The 19090-nt window shown below is 42.4% G+C and overlaps 1 protein-coding gene and 1 long non-coding RNA gene across 3 annotated transcripts in view; one reads left to right on the top strand and one right to left on the bottom strand.

The window, feature by feature from the left end:
* CACNB4 (calcium voltage-gated channel auxiliary subunit beta 4) overlaps nt 1-19090 on the top strand; it is a 281150-nt gene that overhangs the window by 75614 nt on the left and 186446 nt on the right. The gene's annotated exons all lie outside the window — the stretch shown is intronic.
* On the bottom strand, nt 222-11448 carry LOC112442569 (uncharacterized). Its single transcript, XR_003030742.1, has 2 exons — nt 11154-11448; nt 222-721 (listed from the first exon to the last, which is right to left on the bottom strand). It is a non-coding gene; the product is annotated as an uncharacterized lncRNA (long non-coding RNA).

Consider the following 19090-nt stretch of genomic DNA (forward strand, 5'->3'; position numbering starts at 1 on the left):
TTCCCCTGATGGCTCACCAAGTAAAGAATCTGCCTGCAATTCAAGAGACAGAGGAGATGAGGATTCGATCCCGGGGTTGGGAGGATCCCCTGGAGGAGGAAACAGCAACCCACTCCAGAATTCTGGCCTTAAAAAAATCCCATAAACAGAGAGGCCTGGTGGGCTACAGTCCATGGGGTTACAAAGAGTCAGACAGGACTGAGCACGCACTTGTACACAAGGCAGGTGTTTATCAACTCTTTATTTCATCGTTCAAAGGTAAAATACCATATAATCTTCCAAAGCCATTTTTAAGGTTTTCCAATAAGAAAACTACAATGTTCCTTATGTAAAGGCTTTATGGAAACTGCTTAAATAGACAAGCAAAAATGGTGAAAAATAGCCATCATAGCTAAAAAAATGACAAAACTAGTGTCTACAAATATTTATTTTTAGCCACTTTGTATTTTTCTGAATTCATCTTGAAGTGGTAAACAGTTGGTCCTTGGACAGGTTAGGGTGTTCTTGCCATTTACTGTCTCCCTGTCATGACCCTTTCACGGTGCTTCTTCATCTCACGTATCAGTTGTCATCGTGGTGAACAGCGTGTGTGTCCCTAAAGCACAGTTCTACCTTACTTGTGCCTTTAGAGGCTGTCTTCTTGGCTTTGTGATAACAGAAATGCTTTTACTTCTTTGAGTTTTACACTTCAGTTGTTTTTTGAAACAGATAGCCAGTTACTCTGGAGGGGGAAAATAAAAAATTAATTTAAAAGTTAATCCCAAGAGTTAATGTTAAATGTCAGTCAGTACTATACCCATCCCATCCCCATAGTGGCCTTTATCCAGAGTTCGTTCTCTTTTCATTTTTTTTCTCAACTTATTTCAGTTTTGCTTTTCTTGGACCTCCTCAACTTTTCCAAGTGTGAACATTGTCAAGAAATAGAAATTCAGGCAACCTCCAAACAGCCCTGAACACCTTTGCTCTCATCACCTGGGCCCTAATGATTGCAGTTATGAGGCCTGTACATGGTCTTATAGCTTAGTTGTGGCGACATCATCATAGGTCCTGGCGTCCAGAGGATTCTCCCATTAAACTTTCCATAATTCTTTGGCTTCCTGTTATTTCATTAAGGAAAAATCACAACAAATAGCTAATTATCTGATTCCCTAAGGTGGGCTGAAACAAACGTAGTGATTGCATGTTGTTAATAATGTCCATGCTTTCATATCCACAAGTCAGTCATATTGAAGAAATGGAGATCTATGACATGCTGGCCTTTCCTTGGAAAGAAAGATTGTGCTTTTTGTCCAACTTAATAAACAAGGAGGTGTTAGAAAAATCGTAGCAATAGGTATAATTCTTAATTACTGTTCATGGTTTTATATTGTACTTGGAGTGAATTAATTACTTCTTGCAAAGCACGCTGAAGCACTGTGCTTTTGTATGATTTGAGCCATTGGTTGTGTTCTTTGTAAAATAATTACTAGCTTCCCATTTCCAACACTGCTTTTCTTTGACAGCTGTCGACTGTGTGATTCATCTCTGCCCTTCGCTCAGAGCATAATGAGTGGTGAAATGAAACACACGGGGTTTATTTGGAGAAGCTAAAATAAGAGTAGTGGTTTGAGTGGTGTCTGGATGAAGGTGATGCAGAGGTGGTTGGCAGGGAGAGGTGCAAGTACTAAGCAGGTTGCTGAAGGGATGAACTGAGAGGCCCTTCGTCTCTCTTGAGTTTATCTATTTTATTTTTATTTATGTTTGGTTGTTCTGGTCTTCATTGCTGCGTGCAGGCTCTCTCTAATTGCAGAGAGCAGGGGCTTCTCTCTACTTGTGGGTGCCTGGACTTCTCATTCAATGGCTTCTCTGGTTGTGGAGCGTGGGCTCTAGGGGCAGGGTCCTCAGTAGTCAGGGCTCACAGGCTTAGTTGCTCCATGGCATGTGGGAATCTTCCTGGACCAGGGATTGAACCCGTGTCCCCTGCATTGGCAGGTGGATTCTTATCCAGTGTACCACCAGAGAAGTCCTCCCTTGAGTTTTTGTGATGGACTAATTGCAGTCATAACAGTGGTGAGGGAACTTGTCTGTAATTTTTGACACGTTTGAAAATTAGAGAGTGTTATTTTTGATTGTATGTAGCCTTAATTTTAAATTCATATTCTCATAGAGATGCTCTTTTCAGAAGGAAGACAAAATGTAAAAAGCTAGCATTCAGTAAACTAAAAGAAAAAACTGTATCCCTTCTTAAGAGTAAGAGATAAAAACTGAAGAAAGTGAAAAAAAGGAAAAAAACCTCAGGTGACTTTCAGCTTTTTACTTTTCTTCCTTTCAAGGCTCAGTTTCATGTATAATGCATTGCCTGACATTCTGTGAAGTCTTTAAATTAATGATATTTTTATACTTGATAAAACATGTACTTTTTACACTCCATAAATCATCATGAATTCACAAATAAAGGTACAAGAAGGGAATATAGGCACTGTTTTAATAACTTAGAAAGGGTGTCAAATATTCTCCTAGACTTTGACAATATTTTTGAAAAGAAAACATTTTTAAAGTAAGAGACTTTTCACCTTGCTGACATTTCTAGGTGAATCAAATGTTAAGGGAAGATGGGTTGATGCAGTTAATACTCCTGTTTTCATTGAGTCAAACTTTAGTTGTCTGAAGGTAACTTTTTTCTTTACTTGAAATTTTAACCCTCCAAGTGCCTAACTATAATTTTATTTTATATGAAATCATTCTAAAATGAAATCATACTTAAATACTGTTCTGTTCTGAAGTACAGAACAGACTTTGAAAAAATTGCTTTAATGTCTCAGTTATTTCATGCATTTTTATGTTTATTTTTATTTATTTGGCTGCTTTGGGTCTTAGTTGCGGTACACAGGTTCTTGGATCTTTGTTGCAGCGTGCGGGATCTTTAGTTGTGGCATCAGGGATCTAGCTCCCTGACCAGGGATCTAACTCAGGCTGTTTGCATTGGGAGCATGGAGTCTTAGCCACTGAACCACCAGGGAAGTCCCTGTTTTGTGCATTTGGGGAGCAAGCCACAGATGCAGGTAGCGGATTAACTTTATACTTTTATATAAAACATATTTTAGGTGCCAGTTAGGTGTTTGTCTCCTTTCAGTATTGTTTCATCTGAAGAAATTTCCTGTGCTTTCCTTTCCAGGGCTTCCTCCTCCAGGCGCATTCTTGATCCTCTCACCCAGTCACCTGTGTTGTCATTTAATTATCACTGCTTGTCATGCTCTGGAACGACAGTCTGCCCCCTGCCCCCAGAGAACTCCTTTGGCTGCAGTTGTACTTAAATATACCCCATTCTGGAGTGTAAAGTTGGGCAGCCACTGTGGAGACCACTATGGAGGTTCCTTAAACAAACTAAAAATAGAGCTACCGTCTGACCCAGCAATTCCACTCCTGTGTGTGTATATATATATATATATATATCCCCAAAAGACAGAAACTCTTAATTTGAAAAGATAATGCACCTCAGTATTCATAGCAGCACTATTTACAATAGCCAAGACATGGAAGCAATCTAAAGGTCTGCCAACAGATGAATGGATAAAGAAGATGTGGTACATATATACAATGGAATATTACTGTCATAAAAAGAATGAAATAACGCCATTTTCCACAACATGTTTGGACCTAGAGATGATCACACTAAATGAAGTAAGTCAGACAAGGACAATATCATATACATCACTTATATGTGGAATCTAAAATATGATACAAATTAACTTATTTACAAAACATAAACAGACTCACAGACATAGAAAACAAATTTATGATTACCAAAGGGGAAAGGTGACGGGGGCGGGGGGATGATAAATTAAGAGTTTGGGATTAATAGATGCAAACCACTATATATAAAATGAATAGATAAGCAGCACTATCCTACTGTATAGCACAGGGAACGATATATAGTATATAATATAAAACTGAATCACTTTGCAGTTCACCAGAAACTAACACAACATTGTAAATCAACTAAGCTGTACTGTGCTGAGCTTAGTCGCTCAGTCGTGTCCGAGTCTTTGTGACTCCATGGACTGTAGCCTGCCAGACTCCTCTGCCCATGGGATTTCCAGGCAGGAATACTGGAGTGGGTTGCCATTCCCTTCTCCAGAGGATCTTGCCGACCCAGGGGTGGAATCCGTGTCTCCTGCACTGGCAGACAGATTCCTTACCACTGCACCACTGGGGAAGCCCATTCTGAAATCAAAGCAGGAATAAAAACAAACACTTCCGCTGTATGACTACTGCTCCTGCTGGAGCTCTGTCTCCTTCCTGTACTGGGAGGAGCAGCCTTCTATGCATTGACTTTACTTCCTCATTTCCAGTCTACTTCTCCGACAGGAGCATTTGGCTTCTTGTCTCATCACCCTATCCTGAAATGCTCTCTGAAAGTCATCATAAATTCACTGCCAATTTATAAGCCTTCATAGAATGCTATTTAGTCTCTTCAGAGCATTTCATCTTTGTGAAGATGCTCCTCACCCTTGACTTTGGAGGCATTCCTCTGTCTTGACTGGAGTGCGACTGCTTGTTCTGTTTCCATAGGTGGCTCTTTAACTGCTTGGCCTTAGTCGATAGAGCTCTCTAGAATTCTGACCTGGTCCCATTCCGTCCTTCATTTCTTTGGACAGACTGATCTATTTATGTGATGAATAGTCCCACGTAACTTTACTTTCCCCAAATTGTCTTTGGGAGGCCCAAAACGAAATGGTCTGTTGATTCCACCACCCAAGTAATCATAGCTCATTGGTCACTTTGAAATGTCCTTTTAAACAAGACCATTCCCCTTTTGAAAAGGCTTTTATTCAACAAGCAGCAATGTGTGATGTTGAGATATTGTCACTGTATGTTGCACATAATGATGGCTAAGACTTGTGTCACTGAGTGCTGCTTCATTCACCAGATTCATCTTTTCACCTTGCTTTTCTTTTCATATCATGCCCAAATGATTTTTTCTTTTAACTGATATTCTTATTTTCCTACCCTTATTTCTAGGTGGAGTTTGAAATCCCATTTGTATAATGACTTTTAAAAAATGTTTTCTCCTCAGTTTTCAACTTTATTAAACATAAAGGAAAAAGTTGTGACATAACAGATGCTGAAAAGTATGAGAATGTACATTTCCCAGACTAGTTCTGTATCTGAAGCAACCTGAGATTGAGTTGTATTCTTACTGGCCTTCGTGATGCAATGGGAGAGTATGTTTATAAAGCTGTGGGCACAGTGCCTGCCAGAATACTGTTCAGTGGGTGTTAACTGGCTTCTTTTCAGTTCAGTTCAGTCGCTCAGTCATGTCCAACTCTTTGCAACCCCATGGACTGCAGCACGCCAGGCCTCCCTGTCCATCACCACTCCTGGAGTTTACTCAAACTCACGTCCATTGAGTCGGTGATGCCATCCAACCATCTCATCTTCTGTTGTCCCCTTCGCCTCCTGCCATCAATCTTTCCAGGCATCAGGGTGTTTTCCAAGGAGTCAGTTTTTCGCATCAGGTGGCCAAAGTATTGCAGTTTCAACTTCAGCATCAGTCCATCCAATGAATATTCAGGACTGATTTCCTTTAGGATGGACTGGTTGGCTCTCCAACGCCACAGTTCAAAAGCATCAATTCTTCGATGCTCAGCTTTCTTTATAGTCCAACTCTCACATCCATACATGACCACTGGAAAAACCATAGCCTTGACTAGACGGACCTTTGTTGGCTTCTTTTATTATTGTTCTAAACACCTGGGTTTCCTGGAGAGGAATTTCCCTGGGTTTCAGGGTCCCTAGTGTTTGTTGGATTGTATTGTAGGATGTCTTAAGTGGGTTCTGTAGTATAATGACTTTTTAAATAGCTGTTTCATTATTGCTTTTTAGTTAGACCTGTTGGGCAAGCTTCTGTTTTCTATATACAGTGTATGTATCATGGCTTAACCTTTTCTTCACTGTTCTATATAAAGGGAGGCACTGTGTTTTCTCTTTGCCTTTGGAACCAAGAGGAATATTCCCCAGAGGCAACGGAAATACTTGTAACACTGGAAGTTATGGTCACAAGGATTATTTCTGGGGCCATGTGTCGTCTCTGCTTCTATTAACTTGTCAATATAGCTCTCTCTCTCTCTGTTCCTGAGTGCTGACCAGTTCCTACCTGTCGGCCCCAAATAGGCAATACCCTAGGTCAGGAGAAGAATGCCAGCTCCCATCTTCACTTCACCAAAATGCAGACAGCCATGGAAAGTCCTGACACTGTGTCTCAGTTAACCTGTCATGGCCCTGGCATCTCACATGGACACTGCTAGGAACCTCCTCGTTGGAGAAGGCTCTTTTTCCAAATGGGTAGGTCTCCTAGTAAACAGCACCAGGATCTCTAAGCTCTAGAGACTTTGACCTGGGGATGGTCGTGAGTCAGTACTGTAGGCTGAAGAATGGAAAAACTTGAGTTGGAAACAAATAGAAGCATAGTGACACTTTTCTGAGTTTTAAGGTTTCATCCACTGCCTGGGCCTTCTTTACCCTCCCTGCTGCCTCCCTGGCCATGGACCCTCCTGCTTCTTTGGCCAGTCATGTGTATTGCTTGTGCAGCCCATATTTCGTGGCAGGGTCCTCCTGCCTGTCGCACAGTGACTGCATGTGCAGAACAGTCAGAGAAAAGAGGGAGAAAGCTTTTGAAAACTAACACCTCTATTCTGTTCCTTCGCATAAGTACATAGGCACACATGCACACAGGTGCGTGTTTGGTGGTCGTCTGACTATATTCAGTCTACTTGTTGTTTTGACCTCTTTGAATCGTTATTCCTAATATTCCTTTGCTGGGGAGAGACTATCTTCTATATTATCAGAAAAGCTTTTGTTTTATTTATCTAGTCATCCATTCATCCTTCCAGTTACCCGTCTACTCATTCACCTATTAAACATGTACAGAGGGACTGTGTTGTGCCATGGCTGCTAGATACCAGGAACTCAAAAATCTGAGAGTAATGATTTCTCTTCATTTTTCTATCTGTTTTGTCATTTACAGCTGGAAAAGAATCCACCTGCAATTCAGGAGACCCCAGTTCAATTCCTGGGTTGGAAGATCTGTTGGAGAAGGGATAGGCTACCCACTCCAGTGTGCTTGGGCTTGCTTGGTGGCTCAGCTGGTAGAGAATCTGCCTGTAATGCGGGAGATCTGGCTTCGATCCCTGGGTTGGGAGGATCCCCTGGAGAAGGGAAAGGCCACCCGCTCCAGTATTCTGGCCTGGAGAATTCCATGGACTGTATAGTCCCTGCGGTCTCAGAGAGTCGGACACGACTGAGCGACTTTCACTTTGTCATATACACATACGCATTGAACATTTTTGTTTTTGGCCACACCATGTGGCATGCAGGATCTTAAATTCCTTGATCAGAGATCAAACCCGTATTTTACAGTGGAAACACGGAGTCTGAACCCCTGAACCACCAGGACAGTCCCACATCGAAGTTTTGGAGTCAATTCTATCGGCTCATCAGGAGTAGAAATGGGATTGAAAAGATGCATGTTTTGTAAAATGATATTCCCAAGGCATAGAGATAACCAGAAATGACCTGAAACAACTTCTGTCATCCAATTTTACTGCATGAAAAGGAGTCTGGTTGAAAAATTACCAGCTCGGAAAGTGTTCTTTTCCGTCTACATTTTAGTAAAAAATACCCCAAGTGCAAGCACTAATGCAATATTGGTCTTTGTTCAACATGAAAGGCTGTCATCGTATCACTGTCAATGCAGTATATACTTTTCAGACAGCAGGGGACAAGTCACATTATGGTGTGTTTATTCTCCTCCCCAGACCTAGATCCTGGCCACTAACTATCCTTTTCTCCCCTGACTTCACCCGTCTGCACCCATAAACTGCCTTACACTTCTCCAGCCCACGGGAGAGAATGATCACCTGCCAGCTTTTCCGAATCTTTGCTTAATAGTTTCAACTGTTCTAAATGGAAAGTTTCTCCAAATATTTGATATCATCATCCTTTGAATAGAGTATATAGAATAAATAAATCATTAAATTTCCCTCCTTTTTGTTTTTGGATGGTCCAACATCAGGAATATTTTTTTTTTCTTTTTTTTAAATTTTATTTTATTTTTAAACTTTACATAATTGTATTAGTTTTGCCAAATATCAAAATGAATCCACCACGGGTATACATGTGTTCCCCATCCTGAAACCTCCTCCCTCCTCCCTCCCCATACCATCCCTCTGGGTCGTCCCAGTGCACTAGCCCCAAGCATCCAGTATCGTGCATCGAACCTGGACTGGCATCTCGTTTCATACATGATATTTTACATGTTTCAATGCCATTCTCCCAAATCTTCCCACCCTCTCCCTCTCCCACAGAGTCCATAAGACTGTTCTATACATCCGTGTCTCTTTTGCTGTCTCGTACACAGGGTTATTGTTACCATCTTTCTAAATTCCATATATATGCGTTAGTATACTGTACTGGTGTTTTTCCTTCTGGCTTACTTCACTCTGTATAATAGGCTCCAGTTTCATCCACCTCCTTAGGACTGATTCAAATGTATTCTTTTTAATGGCTGAGTAATACTCCATTGTGTATATGTACCACAGCTTTCTTATCCATTCATCTGCTGATGGACATCTAGGTTGCTTCCATGTCCTGGCTATTATAAACAGTGCTGCGATGAACATTGGGGTACACGTGTCTCTTTCCCTTCTGGTTTCCTCAGTGTGTATGCCCAGCAGTGGGATTGCTGGATCATAAGGCAGTTCTATTTCCAGTTTTTTAAGGAATCTCCACACTGTTCTCCATAGTGGCTGTACTAGTTTGCATTCCCACCAACAGTGTAAGAGGGTTCCCTTTTCTCCACACCCTCTCCAGCATTTATTGCTTGTAGACTTTTGGATCGCAGCCATTCTGACTGGTGTGAAACGGTACCTCATAGTGGTTTTGATTTGCGTTTCTCTGATAATGAGTGACGTTGAGCATCTTTTCATGTGTTTGTTAGCCATCTGTATGTCTTCTTTGGAGAAATGTCTATTTAGTTCTTTGGCCCATTTTTTGATTGGGTCATTTATTTTTCTGGAGTTGAGCTGTAGGAGTTGCTTGTATATTTTTGAGATTAGTTGTTTGTCAGTTGCTTCATTTGCTAGTTTTTTAATCTCTCCTTCCTCCAGATGCATAGAGGGCTTAGGATCTCAGCACTTATGCTCCGAGGCCTTGGTACTGCTTTGAATGTATATTTTTTTCTTTTTAATCTCTATTTATTTTATTTTTTTGGCTGCACTGGGTCCTTGTTGCTTTGTACAGGGTTTGTCTAGTTGCGGTGAGCAGGGGCTTTTCTTCGTTGCGGGCTGTGGCTTCTCATCTCAGTGGCTTCTCTTATTGTGGAGCACAGGCTCTAGGCACAAGGGCTTCAGTAGCTGCGGTGCACGGGCTCAGTAGCTGCAGCGCACGGGCTTGGTAGTTGCGGCTTGCAAGCTCTAGAGCAGGGGCTCAGGAGCTGTGGTACTCGTGCTTAGTTGCTCCCTGGCACGTGGGGCCTTCCCGGACCAGGGTTCGAACCCATGTCCCCTGCATTGGCAGGTAGATTCTTATCCATTGAGCCACTAGGGAAGTATGAATGTCTGTATTTTTTTTAGTGAAGTTTTTTAGAAGTTTTTTTTGATGAGGACCATTTTAAAAGTCTTTATTGAATGTATTAGAATATTGTTTACATTTTATGTTTTGGTTTTTTGGCCACGAGGAATCTTAGCTTACTGACCAGGGATTGAACCCACACCCTCTGCATTGGAGGACAGAGTCTTAACCAGCGGACCTCTCGGCATCCCAGGTGGCGCTTGTGGTAAAGAATCTGCCTCCCAATGTAGAAGTCGTGGGAGATGCAGGTTCGATCCCTGGGTTGGGAAGATCCCCTTGAGAAGGAAATGGCACCCCACTCCAGTATTCTTGCCTGAAAAATTCCATGGGCAGAGGAGCCTGGTGAGCTACAGTCCAGTGGACCTCCAGGTAAGTCCCTGAATGTAATTTTAAACTCCTCTTTTCTCCTGCCTTCTTCCTCACTTTCTACCTTCCTTGATGCCTTGCTGTCAGTGTTTCTGCCTTATTTCTTCTTTTATTTTTGCTTCTAATCTCTGTGTTCTTGAAAGCTAGATAACTGTACTTCTTAGAATTGTGTGCAAAATTAGGAGAATACACTCTGATCAAAGGTCCAAGGAAAATTCTAAGGAATAAAGTACAAGAGCCTTGTTGTTTTAAGACTTTTATTTTCTGATTTTCTGTCCTCAGAGGGTTTTTTTAAAGGTCGTCTTCTGTTTCTTAGCTTTCCTTTGCTTAGGTAAAGTGGCTTCATCTGTCTGCAACTGTTCATCAGCTGAATGTAGGTAGGTCAGTATTTTTCTAAGTGTGGTCTGCAGGATACCTGCTTCAGAATCACTAGGGGTGCTATAAAAATGCAGGTGCGCTGGTCTCACTCCCGACACGTTCAATCAGAATTTCTGCATGGAGGGCCTAAAAATGTCCATTTTCACTAAACAGCCCCAGCTGTTTTTATACTCTAGAGCTTGAGAATCACTGGAATGGGTGCTGTGCCCGTGTTCTTAATCTGAACTGTGTGGATGCTCAGTTGTGCATCTTTGCACTCTTTGCAACCCCGTGGATGGTAGCCCGCCAGGCTCCTTTGTCTGTGGGATTTTCCAGGCAAGAGTACTGGAATGGGTACCATTTGCTTCTCCAAGGAATCTTCCCAACCCCAGGAATTGAACTCACTTCTCTTATGTCTCCTGCATTGGCAGGCAGATTCTTTACCACTGTGCCACCTGGGAAGCCCAATCTGAGCTAAACTTGTCTTGTATTTGTAGTTGCAAATTTCCACTCAGGGAGGCAGAAAGCCTAGTGGTTAAAAATTTTGGAGGCAGACTGCCCAGTTTTACCTCTAACTACTACATGATGTTGGGCAACTCGTGTAAACTCACCGTGCTTCAGTTTCCCCTTCTATAAAACGGAGATGATAATAGTACCTGTCTCGTAAGATCGTTGCATGAATATGCAAACAATTAAAAATATCATACAATAAATGTTGGCTATGACTAATCATATTTTTGTAGAGTGGCTTTTGTGGTTTGTCCAAAGCACAGTGATTGCTGTTATACAAATAAAAATATCCTCCCCAAACACCCTCATACCTAAGCGCACATACACAGGCATGTCCTCTGGTTCCATGAATGACTTGGTACCACATCATGACTTGGCTTCAGATGGTTCAACTATAAGTCATGGTCATGTTGACAGTTGCTTTACCTCTTTGAAAGCAAAATATGTAAGTTTGAAGGAGTATCACTGTCACAGCCTTAATTGTTTTATAGATATTTAAGCCTCAAATTCAGAGACTCATCAGTGTTTCAAACCAGAGTCATGGCTTTGTTTTAAGTTGAGCCAGTGAGATAGGGCTATTCCATGTTATGCAGCAGTTAGGATGGAATCCCTTCCAGAATTCTAATGGTTTCCACAGCAACCTGAATTCAAAATAGGCTCTTAGAAGCCTCTCCAGAGTAGAAAAAGCAAGTTTCATTCCTCCTGTAGTTATGGAATATAAAGTTTATGCAGAGCATTTTCTAAACGGAACATTTTTTTCTTTTAACTTATCTTGCCATTAATAATTTTAATGTTGTTGTACTACTAGCATTCCTACATGTTTTTTTTTTCTGTATCTCTGAATGAGAGTCTCAAGCCTCCTTAAAGTGCTCATTTTGCTATGAATAGCTAATGTTTCACTTTGTTGCTCATAACAGATGCACTGTGTATTTTTGACTTTTCTGACTAATACTGTAGTAATCAGTGAGAGCGAGAGCAACTGTTGGAGGATTCCCAGGTTAGCAAGTCAACCTATTTTTAGTGACAGCTTAAAGGAAAAGCATCTGAGTAAATGCCTGATTTTTGTCAAAGACGTATTTTAGCATGTATCTGCCTGAAACGATTCCAAAACTGGAGCTTGTGATCACGAAGAGCAAGTCTTCTCCAGATACCGACTGACTTGGTAATGGCAGGTTTAGTGGTGAGGATAGGCTAGGTTTTCCACGGTAACAAGCACACCCAAAAGTCTCAGTGGCTTATGACCACACAAATTTGTTTCTCACTTGTGCTTCCTGCTTACCGCAGGTTTGCTGTAGCTCCTCTCCTGCCATCTGCACTCTGAGACCTGGGTGGATGGAACAGGTCTTATCTGGAACATTGCTGGCCCCGTGATAGAGTGAACAGAGATCCCAGTGAAGCAATTTACTGACTCTTAAAGCTTCTCTCCAGAAGTGACACACATTTCTGCTCACAGGTCATTGTTCATAGCAAATCTCATGTCTGGGCCTGAATCCATAGGTTGGAGACTATCACTGCCCTACAAAGCAGTTAATAGGATATTCCCTGTGATGTGTGTGTGTGCTTAGTCACGCAGGCATGTCCAGCTCTTTGCGACCCTTTGGACTGTAGCCTGTCAGGCTCCTCTGTCCATGGTATTTCCCAGGCAAGAATACTGGAGTGGCTTGCCACTTCCTTCTCCAAGGGATCTTCCTGAACCAGGGATCGAACCCGATTCTCCTGTGTCTCTTGCATTGCAGGTGGATTCTTTACCCGCTGAGCCATCAGGGAAGCCATTCCCTGTGATAAAAAGGGCTATCATAGCAAGGACATCAAAATTCGGAGATGACAGATTCTTTTTAGAGGTGTTAGTGTTGGGGAGTACTGGTATTTAACATTGTGGCATTTTTGAGCTTTGTGAAACGGTCCTCGGAGATTTTGTGACTAACTAAAATCCTTGTAGCCGTGGGCACTAAAACCGGGTCTCAGCACCAATTTTTTCTGGAATTAGGAGACTTGGTCTCATGGTTTTGACAAATGAGCTCTTTGTACAAGATAGCAGAGTGTTCAGCCTTGGGTTAAAGTGCTTTCTCTTCAATTTGTTTTTGTCCTTTTGATTAATGGTACTTTGGATAATTAAATTAAACATTTTAATTTCTGATACTGGCACCCAGTGACTGCATAAATGTTTTTATAATTGGTTCTCTGAGGCACAGGACCTCTAAGAAATGAAAATGGCCAGCAAGATATTTTTCTACTGGTAGTTTTTCTATATTGATTTGGAATTACAGTTATTTAGATTGCACCCAAACCATCAGAAAGAAGAAAGCTCTAGAAAGAGACCTATCCGGGGCCAGTAAAGACGTTTTTGAACCATAGGGGGTTGTTCATACATATTCGTGAGCCGTTGAACAACTGAGGGACACCATCTGAGTCATGGGAGTGGGCATAGAGATACACAACTGATTGTATGTGACTTTATACCTGAACCATTTCCTTTGTGTGATGTTGCCTCAGGAGATAGCTTAAGTGGTCTGCCATCCATCTGCTTGTTTCTTTGGGTAGATGAACTGCAATTGATGCTTCAGGGTTGCTAACCACATGAAGGAATCAGTGGTGGTCACCACATCCCAGTGTCTCAAAGGGTAGCATCGTGGTTTTTCTAAACTATTTGGGAAGACCTGACTTCCTTAGCTAGTGAACTTACCTACAGAGTAGATGGGGAGACAAGCAGAAGAGACGTACTGATCCAGCAGACTAGAAGCTTCCATCCAATGGCGTGAAGTCTGCAAATCGGCAAAAGGTTCCATTCTCCTGAAGCAAAGAACCAGCCAGTCTCCTGATGTGTCATAGGTGGGGGAGCCTTCTTACTGCAGAGGTCCCAGGGCCTTGTGATTTTAAGATATCTCCCACAGTCTCACTGATCCTTGGTGATGGTTGCATGAAGAGGTTCAAAGAAGACTTCTCTGCACTGGGCATACTTTTCTAAGGGACCTGGTGCTTGGTTTAGCTTCCTCCAGGTTCCCTCTTCAGGACCTCTCTGCTATGTGAACCCCAGGAATTCCAGCGCAGAGGCTCGAGGGGACATATGCTAAAGCCACCCCCCAACCCCTGCCATACCTGAAGACACCCTTCAGATGCTCATTTTTTGTGACCTAGTATTTTCTCTCACTGAAATTTCTGTGTACCTACTGCTTGAGAACATTTAATATTCAATAGTAACGTCCTTCCTTCAAGTGCTAGCAAAGACTTCAATATGTTTGGTGTGAATTACACATATTCTATCCTGCCAATGCAAAGACGTAAGAGATGCAGGTTTGATCCCTGGGTCAGGAAGATCCCCTGGAGAAGAACACGGAAACACACTCCAGTATTCTTGCCTGGAGAATCCCATGGCCAGAGAAGCCTGGTGTGCTACAGTCCATGGGGTCGCACAGAATCTGACATGCCTGAAGCTACCTAGCACTCACGTGCATGCACACAAATTCAATAGTTTGATCTTTTGAAAATTTGTGATCCTCATGTGGTCTGTATAAGTGGGCTATACAGTAAAACTCTGGATTAGGATAGCTGAGTCTTGAGTTTCTGGGTTAGCAAGGATCTTAACGTTTATCTAGAATTCTAGATCACTGTTCCTGCTAATCATTTGTGCTCTCTCACCTGTGAAGATGCAGCCCTCAGCTGCCCCATGAGTGGAATAATTCTCCTACAGGACTAATTCTTCTTCTGTATTCTTCATTGTATCAAACCTGAATCTATTACTTTATAGTTCTTGCCTTCTTTAGCTTCCTGTGATCACCCAGAATGTCTGTCCTTTTTTTCCACTGGAGCCCTGCACATATGTAAGGGAACAATTACATCTTCCTGCATCATCTTGTCATGGGGCCAAGTTCATTCTCTCACCTTTTCTTGCAGGAAATAGGTTTAATCTCCTCTTCTTCTGATTGCAATGGCACCCCACATCAGTACTCTTGCCTGGAAAATCCCATGGGCAGAGGAGCCTGGTAGGCTGCAGTCCATGGGGTTGCTAAGAGTCGGATACGACTGAGCGACTTCACTTTCACTTTTCACTTTCATGCATTGGAGAAGGAAATGGCAACCCACTCCAGTGTTCTTGCCTGGAGAATCCCAGGGACGGGGGAGCCTGGTGGGCTGCCGTCTATGGGGTCACACAGAGTCCGACACGACTGAAGCGACTTAGCAGCCTCTGATTGCTGTGCTTGGTCTGTGTTCCTTTGGGTCCTTTAAGGTGCCAGGCCTGGAATGATGTGGGACTCTAGCTATGGCTGGGCCAGCACTGTCCTGGCCTGGGCAGTGTGTTCCCAATGGAAGGGGCACAGGCTTGGCTATCAGACATACCTGGGCTCGGAATCAAGCTCTACCACTTGCGAGCTGTGTGACTCGGGTGTCATTTTTCTAATCCTGGAGTCTCAAGTTTATTCCCCTTGTAAAATGTGGGCAATAATTCCTAATACAAGTGCTGTCATGAGCCAAAAAGGGGTGACATGCTCCAAGTATCTAATATCAGGGTATGGCATGTAAACTCTTGTGTCAGGAAATGTTTGGTTTTCCATTTTCTGGGTCTTGTACTTTTGTTTTTATTTTTAAATTGAAGTATTGTTTTTCACTTTTAATTGAAGTATAGTTGATTATACTTATATTAATTCATGATTATATTACATCTGCTTTTTGGTAGACATATGACTCCTATGCTACCCTGACTGGTAGATATATGACTCCTGTGCCACCATTTTAAAACCACATTGAAATGATCTCAAGTCCCAAACTCTTCCTTGTGTGCTTTGCTAAACCAGTCTCTCGTATCCTGTTGAAAATGTATAATAAGTAGCCCATGGAGGTACTAACAGCACCTGCATCATAGGGTTGGTCTATGGAGTGAATGATGATACACATTAAGCATGTGGCGCTATATCTAAAGTACAGTGGAAAGAAGAAATGCTAGTGGTAATCTTTACTATTACTAATTATACTAATTGTCTTAGTACAGATTGACTCCAATGGTGCTTACTTCCCTAAGGTCAATATTTTTTTTAATTGGAGGATAATGGCTTTACAGTGTTGTGTTGGGGTGGGATGGGGGAGAAAGGCTTAAGAGGCAGGGAATACATACATATATATACATATATATATTACAGAGGAGCTAGGAGAGAAAGCAGTCATCCCACTTAAAGAGAAGGAGCTTATGTAAAGGGTTTGCAGCAGCAGCTGAACTTGGTCACATGTTGGTAAAACTTAGCTCCCCATGGCACTTGACCCAACATCAGTACTTTCCTCTAAGAACTGATATAACTTCAGTTTTAATCTTGAGGCAGTACATTTCAACCCAGGAAAGGCAGATAAGACAGTGCTGGAATAGTGCTCAGAGTGTCTCGTGTCCTTAACCCCAGGCTTTTGTTGCCCTTTTAGCAGATGGCCCCCCTCAAGGAGAAAGATGGGTCACCTGTTAGGTAGCAGAGGCCTGTCCCCAGCCCAGCAGAGGGAGGCTGGCCTGATGTCAGATTCCGGGACAGCCAGATGCTGACCATCTTTCCTTAGTGCCACAGAGGTGTCACTTCACTTATACGAGGTCCTGCACCTACCGGTCCTTTCCGCAGCAGGAAATTAAAGACACAGAAGTTACTTCCTGCACATCTGCAGCCAATTGTCATTTTGACCTTCTGCCTATTCTCTGGCTCCCCTTTTAAAATAAACTTTTTATGTTAGGAGGAGTTTTAGGTTTACAGAAAAATTGTGAACGTAGTACAGAGAGTTCCCATATTCCCCTGTTAACATCTTCCGTTACTAGGATACCTCTGTCCCAATGAGTGATCCATTGCATGCTGTGTACATGCTCAGGTGTGTCTGACTCTTTGCATCCTCATGGACTGTAGTCCCCAGGCTCCTCTGTCCATGGGATTCTCCAGGCAAGAATACCTGGATTGCCATTTTCTTCTCCAGGGGATTTTCCCAACCCAGGGATCGAACTCGAGTCTCCCGCATTGGCTGGTGGATTCTTTACCACTGAGTTACCTGGGAAGCCCGAATGATCTAATATTCATACATTATTATGAACTAAAGTCCACATTCTAGATTTCTTGGTTTTGCCTAATGTTCTTTCCTGTCCCAGGATCCCATCCAGGACACCACATGCCATTGAGTCATGTCTCTTTCAGCTCCTCTTGGCTATGGCAGTTCTCCCTGCCCAATTTTTTCAACCTGCTTTGAGCTACTTTTCAAGAGATGCTTTTTCACATTTTTGATAGATGCCTGATGGTGGGTGTTAACAAGGTTGTTAATTTTACTTATTAATTCTTCAGTCAACAAACATGTATGGGGCACTTATGAGATGCAGTAACTGAACCTAACAACAGAATGAAGTAGACTGCCTCTCCCATCCTCGTGTCACTCGGCAATCAACATGCTAGCAGATCCCTTGGAGATCTTGTTAGAATGCAGACTCTGGTTCACCAGTTCCAGGGCAGGCCCTGAGGGTCTGCATTTCTAACAAGCTCCCAGGTGAGGAGCTGATCCCACACTTGGAGGATCAAGACCCCAAACTTGTGCAGCGCTCCATACTAGGTGCCCGTGGGAGCTAGGACCCTGGAATGGAGGGTGAGGGAGGGATACGTAAATTGTCTACGACCATTTCTGTCATCAAGAGGTTTGTGATGAGTGAAGTAAGTCAGAAAGAGGAAAACAAATGTTGTATACTAACACATATCTGTGGAATCTAGAGAAATGGTACTGATCGACCTACTTGCAGGGCTGCAGTGGAGGCACAGACATAGAGAGTGGACTTACAGACATGGTGAAGGGGGAGAGGGAGAGGGTGCGATGTATGCAGAGAGTAACATGGAAACTTATGTTACCGTATGTAAAATAGGTAGCCAGTGGGAATTTGCTGTATGGCTCAGGGAACTCAAGCCAGGGCTCTGTGACAACTTAGTAGGGTGGGATGGGGAGGGAGGTGGGAGGAAGTTTCTAGAGGGAGGGAACATATATACATCTATGTTTGATTCATGTTGATGTTTGGCAGAAACCAACACAATTCTGTGAAACAATTATCCTTCAATTAAAAAAAAAAGAAGTTTGTGATTCTGTTAGGGGGAAAAAAGACTGAACAAACCAAAGAATGAAAAAGTGTGAAATGGAAATTAAGACAGTAAATGGTGAATGCTTCACACCGTTAAAATGGCCATTATGTCAAAAAAGCAGAAAATAACAAGGTTGGAACGGGTGTGGAGAGATCCAAAGCTCTGTGCATCGCTAGTGGGAATGGGAAATGGTGCGTCTTCTGTGGAAAATGATACAGTGGGTCCTCAAAAAATTAAACATAGAATTATCATATGGTTGAGCAATTCCACTTCTAGGTATATACCCCCAAAATTTGAAAACAAGGACTTGAGTTTGGGATTAGCAGAGGCAAACTATCATATATAGGAAGCATAAACAACAAAGTTGTATTATATGGCACAAGGAAGTATGTTCAATATCCCGTGATAAACCACAGTGGAAAAGAATATGAAAAACAATATATATGTGCGTGTGTCTGTGTGTGCGTGTGTATGACTGTCACTTTGCTGTAGAGCAGAAATCAACACAACTTTATAAGTCAACTATATTTGAATAAAATAAATTAAAAAATAAAACAAGGACTTGAACAGATATTTACATACCCATCTTCGTTGGAGGATTATTATTCATGATTCACATTCACATAATTCACAAAAGTTGAAAGCAACTCATGTTTCTTAATAGTTGAATAGATAAAATGCGGTATGTATGTACAATGGAATACTATTCAGCCTTATGAATTCTGACACATAGAGAGCATTGCGTGTGTGCATGCTCAGTTGTGTCTGACTCTTTGTGACCCCATGTACTGGAGCCCTCCAGACTCCTCTGTCTGTGGGATTTCCCAGGCAAGAATACTGGAGTGAGTAGCCATTTCCTTCTCCAGGGGATCTTCCCAACCCAGAGATCAAACTCACGTCTCCTGCATTGGCAGGCAGATTCTCTGCCACTGAGCCACCAAGTTAAGTGAAATAAGCCCTGTCACAAGTGGACAAAGATTGTATGATTCCATTCACACAACATTCCTAGAGTGGTCAAATTCAGAGACAAAGTAGAATGGTGGTGGCCAAGGCTTAGGGGAGGAGGGAATGGGGATTTAGTGTTCAGGGGGTACAGAGATTTAGTTTTGGAAGATGAGGTTCTGGAGGTGAGTGGTGGTAATGGTTGCACAGCAGTGTGAATGTAATTGATGCCACTA

Source organism: Bos taurus, chromosome 2 (genome assembly GCF_002263795.3).
Source record: "Bos taurus isolate L1 Dominette 01449 registration number 42190680 breed Hereford chromosome 2, ARS-UCD2.0, whole genome shotgun sequence".
Classification (NCBI taxonomy): Eukaryota; Metazoa; Chordata; class Mammalia; order Artiodactyla; family Bovidae; genus Bos; species Bos taurus.